Source organism: Leucoraja erinacea, chromosome 23 (assembly GCF_028641065.1).
Source record: "Leucoraja erinacea ecotype New England chromosome 23, Leri_hhj_1, whole genome shotgun sequence".
Classification (NCBI taxonomy): domain Eukaryota; kingdom Metazoa; phylum Chordata; class Chondrichthyes; order Rajiformes; family Rajidae; genus Leucoraja; species Leucoraja erinaceus.
Window position 1 is genome coordinate 7,817,322 of NC_073399.1, and position 6,320 is coordinate 7,823,641.

The following is a 6,320-nucleotide window of genomic DNA, read 5'->3' on the forward strand; positions in this document are numbered from 1 at the left end:
GCCAGAGGGCTGAGAAGGGGAGGAGACAGCAAGGGCTACCGGAAATTGGAGAAGTCAATGTTTATGCCGCTAGGGTGCAAACTGCCCAAGCGGAATATGAGGTGCTGCTCCTCCAATTTCCGGTGGTGCTCATTCTGGCCATGGAGGAGGCCCAGGACAGAAAGGTCAGATTCGGAATGGGAGAGGTAGTTGAAGTGCTGAGCCACAGGGAGGTCAGGTTGGTTAATGCGAACGGAGCGGAGGTGTTCGGCGAAACGATCGCCAAGCCTACGCTTGGTCTCACCGATGTAGAATTTTGTCTACCTTCGATTTTCCAGCATCTGCAGTTCCTTCTTAAACAGATGGAAATATGATACAGATCAGCCAAGCTCCCACCAAATTTTGGAGCAAGAACTTCCATTCCCATCCAATTTATGGTTCATTTAAAAAATTGAGTTCTACATTAGTTCTATGCAATCTAGTGACTGGGATAAATGTTCCGTAGAGCTAGTTGCTAGGGTAAACTTGGTCACACAGAGATAGTTGCTAGGATTGAGTTTTGCCATATCTAGATGGTTGCTAGGATATGTATTACCTAGAAACACGCAAGCAAATGGAAGAACTGGAGGGTTACAGCATTCTGTCTGTGTCAAATGTTCTCCAGACATCCAGTGAGATTATGATCCTCTATTAAATTTCTGCACTTTTTCAATGTAGCATGTTTCTGAACAAACAAAAACAGGTTCAATGTGTTGTTTTTAAGTGCAACAGTGATTATTTTTTTTAATTGGATGTTTAATAAATTAAATACTGTCATGTTCATACTGTCACATTGATAATAAAATCAAATGTGCATTTACAGAAAATATCAGCTGCAATGTAAGCTATGGATATGGCACATTACATGATATTTAAACAATTATGATGTCAAGTTTATAATTTCGTCCCAAATCACTTCACCTCTCCACCTCAGTCCCATATCTTTTTGTCCTGTTCATTCATCAAATGGAATGATAATAACAGAATCAATGGCTGTAAAGATATGACGTTGGAGCTGTTGCTGTGGCTACTCTCTCCTGCCTTAGAAAGCTCCTCATAAGCTGTGTTTATTTATGAGGATGTTCCCTTTACTAGGAGTTTGCCAGGGCTTGAAGCTACAGGGTTGCGCAGGCTAGGATATTATTCCTTGGAGCGCTGGAGGATGAGGGATGGTAGAGTGAATGCACAATCTTTTACCCAGAGTAGGGGAATCAAGAACCAGAGGATATAGGTTTAAGGCGAGAGGGAAAAGATTTATCAGAACCTGAGGGACACCTTTTTCCGCAGAGAGGTGTGGTGGGTCTATGGAATGAGATGCCAGATGAGATAGTTGAGGCTATAAGTACTATAACATTTAAAAACACTTGGATAGGAAACGTTTAGAGGGATATGGGCCAAATGCAGACAGTGGAGTTAGTGCAGGTGGGGCATCTTGTTCGGCATGGACATGTTGAGCCTTATTCTGTGCCGTACAATTCAATGAGTCTCAACCGTCGCTCATCTCTCATTGTCATCTCGTCTGGATCTTTGGTGACAGTTTGCCTGTGCAGCAATTCGAGCCATATTTTTATGCAAAAAACGAGGTCCAGAAGAATGTTTAACTGCAGACAAATCAAAGCCAAAGACAAAACAATAGACAATAGGTGCAGGAGTAGGCCATTTGGCCCTTCGAGCCAGCACCGCCATTCAATGTGATCATGACTGATCATCCCCAATCAGTGCCCCGTTACTGCCTTCTCCCCATATCCCCTGACTCCTCTATTTTTAAGAGCTCTATCTAGCTCTCTCTTGAAACCATCCAGAGAACCTGCCTCCACCGCTCTCTGAGGCAGAGTATTCCACAGACTCACCACTCTCTGTGAGAAAAAGTGTTTCCCCGCATCCGTTCTAAATGGCTTACTCCTTATTCTTAAAATGCTGTCACATGCATGTGTTCAGGTTGGTCTATGCCTTCAATTGTGATGACAAGGAGACATTTAATGCTTGGCAGTGAGGGTGGTGTGGAGTTAATTTAAGGACAGTACGGAGCCACAGGGTTTATATAGTTTAGGAAAGCAGCAAGCGAGGAGAGAGCTTACAGAGGAGTATCAATAAAGCTGTCAAAAGACACAGACGAGAATAAATCCAGGAGAGTCTATAAATTAAATAGGACAGTAAGGCAGGAACATGAATTCAAATTACTTATACCATGAAAAAAAATATTCGCACAAAGACCAATATGGAAAGGGTTTCTGGAGAATAGCAGAGACCAAATATACTCAATCAGGAACTCTAATAGATTTTCTAATTTAGAGGGAGTGGAATTCGCTGTGACAACTTGCGATTACCAAATTGATTGGGTGAGATGAGCTAACTAGCTAACCTTGTACTTGTCTTTAGCTCAGATAAACTTCCCTCATTATTAGGAATATTAAAATAATTGCTATCAGTACTTGTTGCGAAATAAATGATCACGTAATGTTTATACTAGAGACAAATAAATATCTACTGTTAAAAGGGAAGAGAAATATAAAGCTGACCAGTTTACATGAACTTGCTGGTGAATGTGTAGGGGTTTTGGTTCCCTTTACTCCACTTAGGGCCCAACTGCCCGAGTTATTCTCTCCCTTGTCGGATGGTCAAACGGCCACCACTCCACTCGAGCGGTTCCCAAGAGAGAGAATACAATAAAAGGGATTCCCCTGGGTTCTAGACCTCGGAACTATGGTGGGATATGATAAAACGTTGACTTGACCAGAGTGTGCGGATGAGAGAAAACAGAAACCAAGATGGACTCAAAGCAAGTCTAAAATTTACAGGCTTTATTAAACAATGAGAAATCGAATCTCACCAACACTACATAATACGTGACTAAGCTTATGCTCTAAACTAAGACTATGGAAGAAAAACTATCGGGCACGTCATAAAACTTACTTTACACAATTTTACTTACAAGTACACCCCCCCTTTCCCCTTCTTCTCTCAACCTCTATCCTATTTCGGGAACTTCACCAGGTCACTGGGGTACTTACAGCCAGATGGATGCAGGGTCACGAGCCGTCCAGCAGAGCAGAAAGAGAGCATTCTGGCTTGACTCCTGCTTTTTATACCTGAGTTTCTCCCTTGAAACCCCCCAGGTGGTCCTCTGGACAAAAGGGTCTTTTGATGATTCCCAGTTTCGATCTGACATGAACAATAGGCTTCCGATGATAAGGGGTTTGCTGATGTCATGATCCCTCAGCCTGATCGTTATCCCGTCGCCTAGATGGGCTCCCATTGTCCCGATGGATGGGTCATCCACGATGGTGATATGCTTTGCTGTTGGCCTGTTTACCACCGTCTGCTGAGGCTCGGTACCTTCCTTTGTGTTTCTAAGATAATCTTGTTATCTCCGTCTCAGCCTTTCCTGCATGCCCAGGCCCACAGACAGGTTAGAAACTGGTTCTTCGTTTGTGGATTGGGGTTTTGTCCTTTTGCAGCCAGCCAGTCTGTTTTAAAATGTCCATGTCTTTATCCGAGTTCTTCCATAATTTTGGAGGAATTAACACAATAACTTACAAATGGGAGGGACGGTCTCTCCCTTTGGAACAAACATCCATGCATTTCAGAATTAATCCGCAGGCTTTAAAACATCCAGTGTTCTTACTGAAACATATAAGATTATTAAGGGTTTGGACACTCTAGAGGCAGGAAACAAGTTCCTGACGTTGGAGGAGTCCAGAACTAGGGGCCACAGTTTAAGAATAAGGGGTAGCCATTTGGAACGGAGACGAGGAAACACTTTTTCTCACAGAGAGTTGTGCGTCTGTGGAATTCTCTGCCTCAGAGGGTGGTGGAGGCCGGTTCTCTGGGTACTTTCAAGAGAGAGCTAGATGGGGCTCTTAAAGATAGCGGAGTCGGGGGATATGGAGAGAAGGCAGGAACGGGATACTGATTGTGGATGATCACAGTGAATGGTGGTGCTGGTTCGAAGGGCCGAATGGCCTCCTCCTGCACCTATTGTCTATTGTCTATTGAGAGAAGCAATAGGCGACTTTTCTGGTCTCGACCCGAAACGTCGCCTATTCTTTCTCTCCATAGACGCTGCCTCACCCGCTGAGTTTCTCCAGCATTTTTTCGTCTACCTTAGGAAGAGTTTGCTTGGGATTTACACACAGCTGAAGCATTTGCAGTCTGAAGAAGAATCCAGATGCAAAACGTCACCTATCCATGTTCTCCAGAGTTGCTGCCTGACCCACTAAGTTACACCAGCACTTTGTGTCTTCTATTTTTTTGAAAGCATTTGCAACTTTTGCCTCCAGAGGTCCCCACCATCAAAGAAGCTAGTCTTCAGTCGTGAGACAGTAAGGAACACTGAGAGTACCAAATACAGTACAGACTGTCTTTTAACGGAACCTCATGGAGTCAGAGTACTTCTTCACTGGTGGAGGGAGGTGATCTGGCTGCTGGAGGGGGGGGGGGGAAGGAAATTACAATGGTGAAGGAGAGAAGCTGTAAACCACAGGAGGGTTGTGGAAGGTTCACGTTGGTACAGGTGCCACCTACTGCTATTATATTCAGCACTTCTGTAATTAGGAGGTGGAATAACTTCTGCAAGAGTCATTCCCCTGTCAAGCCCATATGTTTCCCCTGTGTTTGTTTTCCATAATAATTCAATACCGATGTTTTTGCTGGTTTCTTTTACAGGGGTTCCCAATTAACTCTTCTCCGCTACCTCCTCCCCCATTATCTCTTGTCTAGGGGGAATGGTTTCACAAACAGAGTCAATCCTCTTCTTACCCTTGCCTTTAACTCCATTGATCCCTCAAATGTTTTACGAGCATTGCAAGGGCCCCCAAGCATCCTCATTTTAACCGAGAAATGTATTCTCGGCCTTTTGCCCGAGGCTACCTTGGGCGCATCGATGCTTCAGGCTGAGACAGGTGTTAGGCCCGTTGCTATGGCAACATGGAGCTTATCATTTACTCAGGTACTGCAATTCATCTGATGAGAGGAGGGAGTTCGTTTTAGCTGCCTGACTACGGAGAAGTTAGTAGTGGGTGGATATCTCTCCCTGCAAGCTGAACGTAAAACATTCAGTCAAACATCTCAGTCTGAAGAAGGGTCTCGACCTGAAACATCACCTATTACTTTTCTACAGAGATGCTGCCTGACCCACTGCATTAGTCCAGCTTTTTGTGTCTATAAACTTAAAACATGGTTTGACTGGGATACTAAATGAGTGCTGCACTGTTGGAGATAACAGTTTTAGAGATGATTTTAAAGGAAGGGCCTACCTACTCTATCTCACGGCACCATATAGAAGCCTGGGAGGTGGTTGTTGCCATTCTCAAGGGCCTATATTTATCCATCAGTCAATGTCACTAAGTTTCATTCTAGTTTCAATCACCCAGTGTCCACTGGGACTTGCTGTAAATAAATCAGATGCCATGTTTCCTGCCACGCATCAGTGACCACTTTGCAGAAGTATTGTATTGGCAAAGTATGGTAAAGGTCCATGGGAAAGGTGCCACGGAAATGTAAGTCTAGCTTTTTGGAACATGAGAGAGATGCAGGGAGATGAAATGCAATGTTTACAGCTTGCATTCCCACGGCAGTTTGGATATTTCTGAGCAAAAATTGTTGCTATGGGAACAAGGCAGGCTGTTCTATTTGCAATTAATCAAAGCGTTCAGGTTATTTAATGGTTACTATGGAGGTGCTGCCTCAGGTCAATGGCAATGTCAATTTGCAGCAGCATCAGTTCCTCCACCATGAAACATCCATGTCCCCACTGTCACAGCCTCTTAAGCACGGAGGGGCGAGGAGATAGACAACAAAGGACTGGCTAGCTCGTTAAGCCTCGTACACAGTATGAGCTCATGCACCATCCTCCCAGTGATGTTAACCCTTCGCTGAAGGGAGATGTTGACAAATATCCAGAGCGGGCAAAAAATTCCAAGACCAATGGATACAGTAGGAACGGTTTAGAAGGATAGGGGCCAAATGCAGGCAAATTAGCTTGTTTCTGTACAGTGTGACTCAAATTCTGGAGAAATAACAACAAATTCATCAGTGTTAAGCGCTGTTCTGAGCACCATGCTGTAGGTAGGATGTAATCTTGAGAGGGTGCAGAAAAGGTTCACAAAGATTTTGAACAGGGGTAGGGAATGGGGGGGGGGAGCAGTTTACAACCCAATGGTACAAACATTGCATTGCCCCATTTTAATTAACCCGCCCCCTTCCCGCTCTTTCTTCGTTGTGCCCCTCCCACCTGGTGTGCAGCCCATTCTCCCTCTATCCCACCCCCCCCTTTCTCCCCCCCCCCACAGCCCCCGTCCGCT